This window comes from Centroberyx gerrardi, chromosome 16 (genome assembly GCF_048128805.1).
Source record: "Centroberyx gerrardi isolate f3 chromosome 16, fCenGer3.hap1.cur.20231027, whole genome shotgun sequence".
Classification (NCBI taxonomy): domain Eukaryota; kingdom Metazoa; phylum Chordata; class Actinopteri; order Beryciformes; family Berycidae; genus Centroberyx; species Centroberyx gerrardi.
The window spans coordinates 25,397,820-25,411,160 of record NC_136012.1 but is presented as its reverse complement, the minus strand read 5'-3'; positions in this window follow the sequence as shown (position 1 = coordinate 25,411,160).

The following is a 13,341-nucleotide window of genomic DNA, read 5'->3' as shown; positions in this document are numbered from 1 at the left end:
TCTTAGAAATTCACTTCAGCAGCAAGTATACTGTGGCGTTTAGAAGAAAGAGGAGATGGGTGAGACCGAGTACATTAGATGAGCAACCCCCAACAAGCTTGACCTAACCTTGAACTTTAGATCTTCCCTCTATCAATAGTATCCAAATGGATATTTTGTTGATAGTTTGAGCATCTGTGGACCGTTCAGTGTAATACCTGGACAGTCTGTTGTGTTGACAGAATCTTATTCTCACTGGGTTTCCACACTCATTTGGACATACAATTCAAGGACTTTTCAATTACTTTCAAGGTATTGTGTGGTGAAATTCAAGGACTCAAAATTGGCATGTTTTGGGATAAGACATGACATCAGTCAAAATGATGACATGCTGTTGCTAGGACAAACAGAGGGCCAGAGAGCTGAGGCATATTGATGGATTTGGGTGCTATATTTTAATTAAAAAATCAACTAGTTTCAAGGCCACTCATTAATTTTCAAAAGCTTTTAAGGCTTTATCTTGTGTTTTTTCATAGCCTGTGGGAACCCGGTCCTCAAATCATTCCACCCTTTTCCCCGTTAGACAGGAAAAGCGTGGTGGTGGTATGGTGTGTGTGTGGTGTGTGTGTGGTGTGTGGTGTGTGTGTGTGTGTGGGTACTTTCAGGATTAGGGTTAAGGTTGAGGGTTGAGGTGATGCTGGACTAAGAGCTGAATGTGTCAGGGTGCAGGGCCCAGTGTCGCGTCTTGTCGGAGGGGTGGGGCCCCCAAATTTCGAGCGGCGCCCCCGACCACAAGGGACGCCAGTGGCAACACAGCAGCAGCTTGCCCTCTGACTGCCAAGCGCTAAAAGAGGCTGACCCAAATGAGTTCTGAATGCCAGAGGTGTAGCCAGAGATTAACAACGTGTGGCAGCTGGAAACAGGTCGCGTTTGCACACAATAAATACTCCTGCACCCCTCCATGCAGAACGCAGCCAGCGAGAGTCAGACCTTATAGGCGTTATTAATAGAACAATTATAGGTAGAGCAAGAATAGCATGTTTATGTCCAACGCTCGTCACAGCCAGGGAAAACACATTACAGATATTTAACACCAGGATATATCCATTAAAAAAGTGAGACTTGTTAAAATGGAGACCAGGAGACTTGTATTGCCACGTGTGACTTTTACTTTTGTCTGCACACTTGCTTGTGCAAACACAGATTATGTGGTACAAGCATGCACTGTACATAGCTTATATACAGATTATAAATAGAAGTGCTTGGGTTTGGAATAGGTTCAATTATTGTAAATAGGACGCCTTTATTGGACGTTTACGGGACCTGGGGTTCATGTGGAGAAATATCCCTCTGTCTTCCCTCGCAAAAACAAACTCTGAGATGTAACAGTGCACAGTCGTCTGCGGTTCCGAGCTTAAACCAAAAGACAAAACGTTAGCGAAACACGGAGTCACGTCTGATTGGCTCCCTCGCGGAGATGAGACTTCAACCCAGCTGAGTTGAAAGTTGTTTACTCCGATGTCCTCGGTGTATACTGCTGTTTGGTTTCAGCAGATTGATTACTATGGATGTTTTGGGACTTTTTCTCCCTCTCGGAGGAAGAGGCAAACTACTTGCCCGCATACTAATGTAAAACAGAGCGGGGTGATGCGGTTTTCTCCCTGACACTGTTTGGAAGGGTATGTAAATGTTTAACAGTGGCGTGAGTAAACACACACAAGGGTTAGGTGTCAGGATTTAGAGAGGGCTTTGTTTGGCGGCAGCGGATCTGAGCTGCGTACAGCGAGCATCCTCGTGGCACAAAGCTGTATATGTAAACGCAGTGCTATTCTTATCTGGGAGAAACAATGACATCACATGTGGAGAAGTCATCCCCATAAACAACAGTGGAGTGGCCAAGTCAAGTGAAAATGCCTGAGGTATATGTGACAGTGTTCAGAGTCCTGGAGGAAGGAAGCTGGAGAGTTCGGGGGTTCTGGTTCTTGTCCGTAGTTTACTTCTTTCTTACTGCGGCACCAACCATAAAGCACACACCACACAAATTAGGCATGTGGTGTGTGCACTTTGTTACAGATATTTTCATACTTTAAACTTAAACCAAACTAAACAGTACTGTGCTGGACCGCTTTAAAACCCATTACAGTTGAAATGCGACGAGAATAAGTGAAGAATAAGTGTGTACAGGATGTAAATTCTTATTGTTTACACATTACTTAACTCAAACTTAACCGAAGTAGTTGCAGCGTAGACATAAGTTCCGATTTAAAACCATAGACCGTAAAAAATAAAATTGAACCTTGAAGACTTTTTTTGTTTTCTTTTATATTTTGGTTATGTGCCTGCTTTCACTTGTACTCTGTTTATGTGCCTGTTTCATCTCTGTATTGAATATGTTTTTAACCATGTATCTGAAACTTTTGTGTTTTTATGGACGCCAGTCAGACTAGCTGTTATCTTGGTGATAGCTAATGTGTATCCTAATAAATGAACAAATAAACATAATGTTTAGTGTAGATTTTACTCTCTAACTTTCGATCCAACGCACGTTCAGCTGGTGCAACAGGCTGCAGGAGCATAAAGATGGCCGCCTCCAGGACTGATGTCCTCCAGACACATTTCAGAATGCATTACACACCCAGTACCCTCCTAATGGTTTCTACACAAAGCAGATGCTCACATTTGGAGGATCTGTATTGTAAGACAGGAAATTACCAATAAGTTGCCTTCCTTGTACACAGTCCACTGAGATCTACATCTCTGCCTGGTGTGTGACTTCAAAAAGAAAGCCGTTGAGTTTCTCACATGCTGGAACTCATATGAGGATCTAACCAACTATAGCCAACATGCAAGTCCACCCACAATGCATCTATCCTGCACAAAAGACCGGTTGCCACATAATGTGTTGTGCCCTCTCCTGTTTGAGAAGAGAAGAAGATTTTAATTTTCCAAATGTATTTTTACTGCAGAACAACAGTTGCAGGGCGGCGAGAATTAGGACACCGCCCTTGACAAGACACTGTAGCATTACGCCACATTAGTTCCCAGTTGCATATGGCAAAAGGAGGGACTTCTATGTTGGCTACGTCTGTGGCTTCTGACAAGAGGAAGGGACTGAAAACCATGTGACTCTTTAAGGCCCTTCAGCTCCAGAAGACGGCGACTATGAATAGACCGAAGCATTCATCGCTCCTTGGCTCGTACCCTTCCTTTTGTATGGCTTCAATAGGCGCTCTCCGGACAAAAGAGGATACAGCTCCATTGGAGCACCATTTTCTCTCAGTGTGTGTGTGTGTGTGTGTGTACTTGTTTTACTCTCCTTGTGAGAGCCTGTTTGAGTTTGGACCTTTCAGATCGAGGACATTTTTGCAGCGTGAGGTCAATCTGGCCGATCCTCACTTCTACAAGGATCTATTATGGGTTAGAGTTACAGGTTAGGGAATGAATGTAGTCAGTGAAGGTCCTTACAAATACAAATGTGTGTGTGTGTGTGTGTGTGTGTGTACTTGTGTCTATGTGTATCTGAGCATCTCCAAACAAAATAGAGGATAGAGCTTCATTGGATCACCGCTTGCATGTGTGTAGGTGTGTGTGTGAGCATGTTTGTCTATGTCTGTGTGTTTGCATGTGCGTGTGACTAAGTCTGCGTGTGTGTGTGTGTGTGTGTGTGTGTGTGTTTCTACGTGTGTATCTGTCTTCTTGACAGAGGCAAGATGTTGACACACCGCTGACCCCTGGCTGGCATGCGGCGGCAGCTTATTTTACAGCCCATGGGGTGACTGAAGGGTGACTCTGTGTGTGTGTGTGTGTGTGTGTGTGTGTGTGTGTGGCGGGAGCGATGAGCCCCAGACGGCTGCAGCAGGCGTCCGGACCATGGAGTGCACAGGTGAAGCAGAGCGATGGGGTCGTTCCACCATCAGCCGGCTGGGAAGAAAAGCCTCCCTTTACTGTCGTACGAGACGTAATGTCAACGGTCTGGAAGACATATGTGTTTTATGTTGAGAAATATACTTTCCACGCCATGGAGTATTTACCCTGGCAAGGAAATTTGACTGATATTATGGTGGCTGTATTTCATCGTTATTACATTGCCAATATTGCTAGTATTCTTGTTGAATTTTGATAAATTGCTCTGAAGGAGATTCCCAGCCGACAGTGTTACGGGGGAGAGCGAAGTTACGACCACGAAACGCAACGGCGCTCTCGTGAACTTGTGACTTTGTGACGTTCGATTGTGGAGAATGTGTGACGCTCGTCTGCTTTTTTTTTGTACCTCCCAGTATTCACTCAAGCTTTCATACAGCAGGCAAAATATTAGGACGACTTGCTCTTTCCTTGAAATAGACTGACCAGATGAATCCAGGTGAAAGCTGCGGTCTTTATTTGATTTCAGCTGTTAAATCCATTCATCGATTGAAGACAGAGGAGATGTAGATGAAGGACAGGATAAAGAAGGATTTTTTTTTAATCCTTAAGACAATTGAGACATGGATTCACTTCAAAAAGAAAGGAGAAATGTAGATGAAGGGGAGAAGATGGGGTAAAGAAAGTTTTTTTAAGCCTCGAGACAATAATATGTGCATAAGAGGAGTGTAACTCAACAGTAAGAAGGTGGTCTTAACACTTTGTACACTTGTATGATTCCCATTCAAGTTTCATTCCTCATACTTTCTTACAGAATGATTGGGAGCACAAATCAAGACAAATTCTAATGCTTTTTAAAGGATGCAAGATAACTTAAAGTGATGTTGAACCTTGGTAGTACCTTGGATTGTGTATCTTCCTCCATGATAAAACCCAAAAATCGTTGATTCTCTGTTATCTGTTGCTCCGGTCGAGGAGATTGGAGAATTGGGGTTTTTTCTCTCTCCATTCGCTGCCATTGTATGGAGGAACAAGTCTGAAAATCACACATCTAGCACATAAACGAATGCAAGCAACGCAGATTCTGACAATATATTACAATATATTGTTTTTTAAGTGAATCGCTTTCTTTATGTTTATTAAACAAGTGTCAGAGATATTGAAAGCTGAACTTCAGGTAATGATTCACGTTCCAAAATGGACGTATACGGTCTCCTCTTCATATGCTCACTGGCTATTTTTGGAAGTCCTGTCTGCTAATATCACTCCTCAGCTGTTGGACTTCTCCTTCAGTGTAAAAGCAGCACGATATCAGCCGTGCTGCTGGCACCTACAGGGTATACAAGGTGCACCAGGTTGGAAACATTTCCTCCTCAGGTTTTGGCAGACATCTGCAATCCATTTTCTCGCAGACCCGAAATGCCTTTTGTGTGCCAGGGCAGGGATTTGAGGCACTGCTTTTTACTCCATCTCTGTTTCTTCTCTTTTCATCTTCTTTTCACCTCCCCTGTTTCAGACGTCCAACTGTGTTTTTCTTTTTTTTGGCACCTTAAAAAGGCAGAAAGGAGAAGGGAGAGGCCTGTGAGGGATCCTGGGAAAAAAGTCAAAGGTTTTGTCAGACATCAATAGAGAAGGAGGGATGTCTTTCTTATCACTCCCTTCTTTGCCCGCCTTTTCTCTGTTTGGCCATTAAAAAACAGTTGAGCTACCGCCTCCTTGTGCCCCCCTCCCCTCCCCCTCCCCTCCCCCCACTGTCCCACCCCCCGGCTTCTGGTGGGAATATATCATGATGTGTGTAGAGGAACTATTGTCAGTACTCTTTAAATCAAGACTCTCCTCCTCAGCATGTGAAGCCAGGATGAAAGCCGGGGTAAAAAGCCAGGCATTAAAGTCCCACTCAGGTATCAGACAACTCACTCACAGCATTCACATTGTTGACATTTTTAAAACATGAAATGAGCCACAAGAAAGGAGAGAATATGTTAATAGGCAAAACATCGCTAGGATTGATCAGATGCCATTTCAATTCAATTCAATTCAATATCTTTAATGTCGACTTAGAACAAACATAGACATAGAACAAACACTGTAGCTAAAAACAAACATAAAAAACATATAAGAGAACAGAATCCCTAAAATAACACGTAAAACACATCAGAATCCCTAAAATAAGATAATTTATCATTCATAAAAAGCCGCTTTTATCCGAAACGCCTTACAGTATCATGAGTTCATACAATAGTAGATAGGTTCGCCCCAGCAGCAACTGAACCCCCTAACACTAGGAGTATTAATGCCATGTTCTAGTCATTAATCCATCCATTAAAGGCCTACATTGGGTCACACACATACCCAATGCACCTCAAAATCCTGATGTCAAATCCTCCTAAATTCTCAATGAACTTTAACCATCCCTACACACTCTAAAATGACTCTCTTACAGTGAAAATCAATGCAACGAGGGCAGTCACGTCTGTATCTGATTTCCAGGGAACTCACCCCCGTCATACCTGCATGTTCTCCATCATATTTGACCTACATGAGAGGCAGAGTGTTGTTTCACGGCTTACCCCGCCACTAGAGGTCCCTCTTGCACCAGGATTGCCAGATCAGTGCAAGCCCATTTGGCACGCCGCGAGACATCTCTCAAATGTGTCTTCAATTAGCGGGCTGCAGTCAACACCATCCTCCGACTTGGAATGTCAGCTGAGTTCGAGATAACCTCCTCGGTTTTCTTTTATCCCACCATAAAAACCCCAGCAGGGCCAGCAGCAGCTCTCTCTGGACGTCCTGCACACATTTGTAAAGCAGATTCAGGGGCTTGCAGATAACAAAAGCCACTTCTGAAAGCCACTTCTGAAAGTCACCGCGCTCCGCTGTGACTCGGGTCGGCCCGGCTGAGTTATGGCGCCGCTCCTTGCGCGTGAAATTTTCATTGGTGCCCGTGTGCAAGCAACAGGCTGGTGAGCTTATAATGAAACGGTAAGATGAGAGGATGAACTCAGTGCACCGGTGAAGATTCTTCAGCAGCGGGGTGCAGGGATGAAAGAAGGGTAAGCCGGGACATCCAAACATATGCACACACGTTTGGGTTCGGCTAGTTTTTGAAGGCCGATGTTGATATTTTGTGCTGATATTCAAAATCCTTACATCTGACAATTTTTATGCCCAAAAATGACAAGGATCCAGTGTTTACCCCAGAATTTTATTCTTCTTTGGGTGGAAAAGCCTTTGAAACAGCATTTAGACCATCATGGGACACTAAAACTCTCCACTGAAACCCTAATTAAATTCTTTTAGTGTTAGCAGCTCTTTAAGGCAGGGTGCCCAACCACACCTATTCAATGGTAGAGAAACTCTGGGATACATTACTGCCTTTTAATTAAGAATATATTTATAAGAACGTTGAACAACGAGATGAAACAAAAAGTGCAAAGAAAATGACATTTCATTGTAGGTTTTTTATGTGGCTGTGGTCATATTGGCAGGGGTGGACATGACTGGTTGACATCTAATATTTCATGAAGGCCCAATATCGGCCTGTTGTATCGGCAAACCGATATCAGTCTAATCCTAACACACATGCACACACACACGTGCACAGACACATGCATGCTCAATTGCACATAAGCGCACCAATGTATAAGTGCATTCCCTCAGACAGACAAATACATGCATGCACTTAGTCACAGACACACACAAAGACTTACACACACACACACACACACACACACACACACACACACACCCATTCCCTAAACTCCTGTGTAATATTATTGTAAGGTTTCCCACCTGTCTGCAGCTGTCAGCGGAGTCTTCTTGCTATGGATACCTCCCACCTACTGTGTCTGCAATGCTGCAACACACACACATGCACACACACACACACACACGCACACACACACACACAAAGAAACAGTAGTCTCCTCCCCAGTGGGAGAGCGGCCTTGACGAGCACGATGACCGAGTCGTCCGCCGCAGGAATGCAGCCTGCCCTTCTGCCAAAATTAGGTATGACAACAAACCTTAAAACATTCAGCAAACAATTGGAAAAGTTGAGCTACCCTTGGATTGTAACGTGGCCCGTTTTATGAAAACAAACAAAAAAAAGCCTCCGAGCGGAACGCAGGGAGACCCAAAGCTCTTTTTCTCTCTCAGTGATTTCTGTGTCAAATCTGGGCTTCTCCAAATCTCACTCCCATGCAGTCACACCAGTTCCAAGAATATGTTTTGAATAAAGCTATTAGGCGCGCAAATATGGTGCGTGGCACGGTCACCGTTCTCATAATGTGAAAAATATGCTTGTAATTAAGTAAATATAAATGGGTTTGTGAGTGTGCGTGCGGGTGCACAAGTGTGTGTTTGTGTGTTCTTGTGTACGATACAATGCACATCCAGAGTTTCCCCTACCATTGAATAGGTGGGTGGTGTGGGTGGTGTGGGGGGTCGCCCTGCATTAAGGTGCTGCCAACCCACCTAAAAGAGTTTCATTAGTCTGGTATGAGTCCAATGATGGTCTGAATGCTGTTTCAGAGGCTTTTCCACCCTGACAAGAATAACATTCTGGGTGGAAACACTTGTGTACACTGTGCAAAATGTTTGCATATGTTCATGTTTATATGTTTATGTACCCTACTGGATATTTTGTTGCATATTTTGTCTGTGCTCTGTGGCTCTGACCTTTGTGTTCCTTAATTTTTTTTATCTTATTCTACTGCTGCACTCATTTTGTGTCTCTCTGGATGAGAGTGTCAAGTAAAAGCCTAAGATGTAAATGGAAAAAATGTGTGTGTAAGCTCTCCACACATGCATGCGTGAGTTTGTATGTACTGGTTCCTATTTGTGTGTGCATCTGTATGTGTATGTATATATACAGTATGTTCTGTGTGTGAGTAAATCCTTCTCCACTTGCTCCGCCGTGTCCCTGCCAAGCAGACGGGGTGACATGAGAATTGAACCATCTGCGTCTCCCCGTTGGCCCGATCGCCAAGCAGCCGCTAACTCGCTCCAGCTGCCTGGGAATGGAAAAGACGATCCGGAGACGTTCCAAACGAATGGCAACCGCGATACAAAAGAATGAGGAATGAAGAAAAAAAAACAAGAACGACGTGAGACAACGCAGATGTAGATGCTACTTTCTCTAAGCTACCCATCTTAACTGCGGCTGGCTGGGTCTTTCTTTTCCGTGACTCACCGCTGGGGAGTCGCTGGAGCGCCGCTGACCCGAACAAAGCTCTCTGGCGAACTTGTGAGGCCTCTTCAGTGCCCAGACAGGACAGGGCAGCGGGTTTAAGCCCCGCTCTGACACGAGGGGTACGTGCCATAACTGTCAGACACACAGCAGGCTCACGATGGCTGGAAAAACGTGGAGACAGATAACAAGCTAGAGGCCATAAAATTGAAGATACACATGTCATTGTCACAGCAGTTCCACTTTATAGTGCAGTCCTATGCTTTCTGGACTGTTGCTCCGTGTTGGAGAGGAATTGTTTGGAGGATGGGAAGGTTTCTATTCATCTGTCATTGAGTGCATGGAACATTAAAGCTGCACTAGACAAGATATTTATGTAAAAATACATCCATCTTATCAGCCTAAATCACTACAAGACAGAAAAGCGTCCCATCCACACTAATTGAGACCCCATAGATTCGAATGAAGTTCTGGCACCAGGTGTGGACTCTCCTTCGTGCTCAGGATCCAAAACTTAAGAGCGAAATCCAAACTGTCTCCTAAACAGAGTGAGCAGCGAGAAAGCTGGACTCATCACCGTTAGATCTTTCCCTCTCTCGTCTGTTTGGTTTCCTTCGGTATAAAGCATCACCAGGGTTGGGTTGGTTACTTTAAAAATGTATTCCATTACTGTTAATAGTTACCTAATCAAAACTGTAATCAGTAACCTAACCCAAGGGATTATCCAAGCTCAGTAATGTATGTAATGTAATGTTGAGGTATAAAGTTTGCATACAAACACAAATTTTCTTCTGTGCCATATTTTATAAAGATATGGAACACCTGCCACTATTTAAATGGCCTTCAAAAGCATTCCCAGAAGTACTTTTTTTATAAGAATCTGCCATCAGAATTCATCATTTTTATAGGTAAAACAATACAGTTACAATTTTTGTATTTAGAATACATAATGCCGTTACAAGTATTTTGTTGCCGTCCAACCCTGAGCATCACAGAGCGTCAGGACTGCAACATGAGCGTGCCGTGTGCAGTTTACTGACATCATGCGATTTGGAGCCGCCAACCTGCAAAGTTGCCAAGTGCGGCTCTGAAAATAAGATAATAAAGATATAGCCAACACTGCAGTTTAATGAGCAGGTCGCTGTTGACCCAAATTTCTTCTTCCTCACACAGACCGGAGGAATGGAGGAGAGCTCACTGGTTGAAAAGTTTAGCGAGGCTGAGCCTCTGTCAAAACAGTTGACGCAACGCTGTCAAAACAATGAGCTGTGAGTAAACCCCTGATTACAGAGCGATGTGTATCTGCAGCATTGTTGTGGAAACACAGACCTGCGCGCCGCCGTATGGTTCCTCTTACAGACCGCTCACATTTAACCCCTTTGCTGATGTGTTGTTTAATAGCGATGCTATCTGGGCGCTCGCTCAGCACGGCTAACTCGGTAGCAATGCTATCATTACAAAGTCATTAACTCTTACCATGTTGCAATATGTTGACAGCGGAGACAGGCAAACATTGACATAACACCGTGTCAACAGAAATATAAAATACATGTTTAGATTCGGTTCACCCACCATCGAAAAATAAGTGGTTTGGATGAGAATCTGTGAGCGGGGGAACGAGTGTGCTTTTTGCTGTCTTTCTCCATATATCTCGCGTCTCTCTGTGTGTCTCTATTGTGATTCGGTTACTTAATTGAATCCATAAGCGGTGATACACCAGGCAAAAGTTTGGGCAATGTAGATGAACAACATTTTCAGCAACAGGCAACAAACTGAGCTGCAGGGTCATAAATCCAGTCGAATGTTCCCTGGCTTTGTGCTGAGGCAGCTTGTTGGCCGCTGTCGCCCGTCACCGCGGCCAAGAAAGTTGCCCCGTGCATCACTGCAACAGGCAAGTTTCAGGCCACTGATGTGCATTGTGTATTAGCCTGAAGCCTGAGTATGGTATCAAAACATAAGGAACATATTTTAATACTATTTTCTGCACAGTGCGGCTGCTGTACATCCATTAAATTGCCTCAGAGCTGAGGTCCAAAGCACTTTAAGACCGCAAGCTCCCCAAAGAAAAACAACGCGTTCGAGAAGAAGAAAGAATACCTATTCATCTGAAGGCCAAGGTATTTTCTTTGCGGCGTGGCTCGTGATTTATTTTTTTTTTTAATAATCCTATATGGCCCGGGTCTAAATTTTGTCTTTATGAACGGCTGTTTTCTTTCCAGGTATTTTCATTGTCAATTAACCCGTATGGATTGGTGTCAAGGGGTAGCGGTTGACTCCCGGACCCCAGACGGGTCGGAGAATGTCTGGCTGTAAAAGAGAGGAAGAGGCGTCTGGGCGTGGAGCGGGGAGTTGTGGGTTTTGGAGTCTGGGGCACAAGTACGATCCACACGGACGGCTGCTGGACGAAAACCACGTATCTGCAAAGAAGGAAGAGAAGAATGCGTATACTCTCATTGATCCCCGTGTATTTTTGGAGGCTTTTAACAAGCTGCAAAGGTCCAAGGTTCGTGAAACACATAAATGACCGTATAAACTTTTATTTCAAGAAAGAAAAACATAAAAATTGCATTACATTGTTTTCTGGAGACGGCCGTCATGGGTTCCACTTTTTCTGTCTCTCTCTGTGTGTGTGTGTGTGTGTGTGTGTGTGTGTACACAGTGAGGAAACTGACCTTGAAGCTTATAGGCTTTGCTTCAACTTCAAACCATACATGAGTTCCTGAGAGAATTGTACACACACACACACACACACACACACACCCCAATCACACTATTATTTATCTCTCTTCTTTTGTGTGATGAATTCCCCTCGTATTTAACATTTTTGCAAAGCTACTCATGGGACATTCATGCCAATAAACATGTTAAATTAATGTTAAAATTAAATTAAATTATCTCAAAACTGATTACAAATCTGTGAGCATTGATTGTAATATCCACAATCTAATCTACAATCTATAATCTAATACAGTATATTTATCAGGGAGTTATGTATTGTTTATTTTAATATGCTGTACATGGTTTGCACAGTTACCAAAGAAACAAGTGTGTTTGAACAACAGACCCTCTCCACTAAGCCCAATTCTCTGACTTTGGAGGTAATTAGCGGGGGTTTGAACGCGGGCCAGTGCGTAGCATATTGTACACTGGCGAGGGGTAGAGGACACGCCGCTTTGATGTAACATGGATTGGAGCGGATTGAAGAGTGGCTGCATTCCCAAAAACACGATGTGACCTCTATAAAGAGCCGGTCCAGAAGCTGTCTTCAATCTGCTCCAGGATCACTGCTTGGGTCACAAGACTACAGCGCTCTGATTAGGACTTCAGACGCCAAAAATGATCTTAGATCACGACTCCTGACAGGTTTTTCTAAAGGATTTGGGCTCAGAGCAGTGGGAAGCCTTCACTGCCTTTGCACAGTCTACATTCTCTGTTACGAGTATTGTAGTTGAAAAAAGTGTGGCCAGTGTAAAGCTGAAGGTTAGAGAAGTGGTCACTGGTTCAAATCCCCAGACCGGCTGAGATGTGTGATACTTTTTCTCATCATCTACTGTTTTAATGCCCTTTAGCAAGACACCCCATGTGCTTCAGTGGAGCTTCACCTGCTGATCAATTCCGCCATCATTCATTAAGTTCATCAAGTTAACTTTATGCAAATGAGCGCGGCGTTCGCATCTCGAGAGTCAATCGCTTTCAATCACGAGCCAATACGAATTGATCGCGTTCAGTGGGCCATCGCCGTTCTGCTGCAACTACTCTGTCCTACAAAGTCCAGTCAAGTTTATTGATAGAGCGCTTTTAAAGGAGCAATAGGTAAGATTTTTACTGGTCCAAGAGACAGAACAAGGATAACTCAAACTCGTAGAAATAGGGTCAGAGCTTGTGTGTGTGTGAATATGAGAGTATCGGACAATACCAGGTCAGTCTGCAGGAGAAGTGAATGAGTGACAAATTGGAGCAGTACTACTGTAACAAAGCTAAAACACAACAGAGATTCAACCCAATTCATGAAAGCTTTTACATTTGCTGTCTGCCGGTGTCTGGTAGGTCTTTCCTGGGAGAAATCCTCAGGAAGTGATGTGTTTTACATTTCCGGGTTGTTTGGAATAAACAGAAGAAGAAGAACTGGGTAGTTAGCATGAGCAGCGATAGCCACCATGGCTGAACAGACAAAGAAAAGAGAAACTCAAACTGCATCAACAGAAAATCCAAGCTCCGTCCACACTGTTTGATTGACAAATGATGAGCGCTTAGCACCAAAGATGGACACAATAAAAAAAAGGAACTCACCGATTACTACTTTAAAGTTG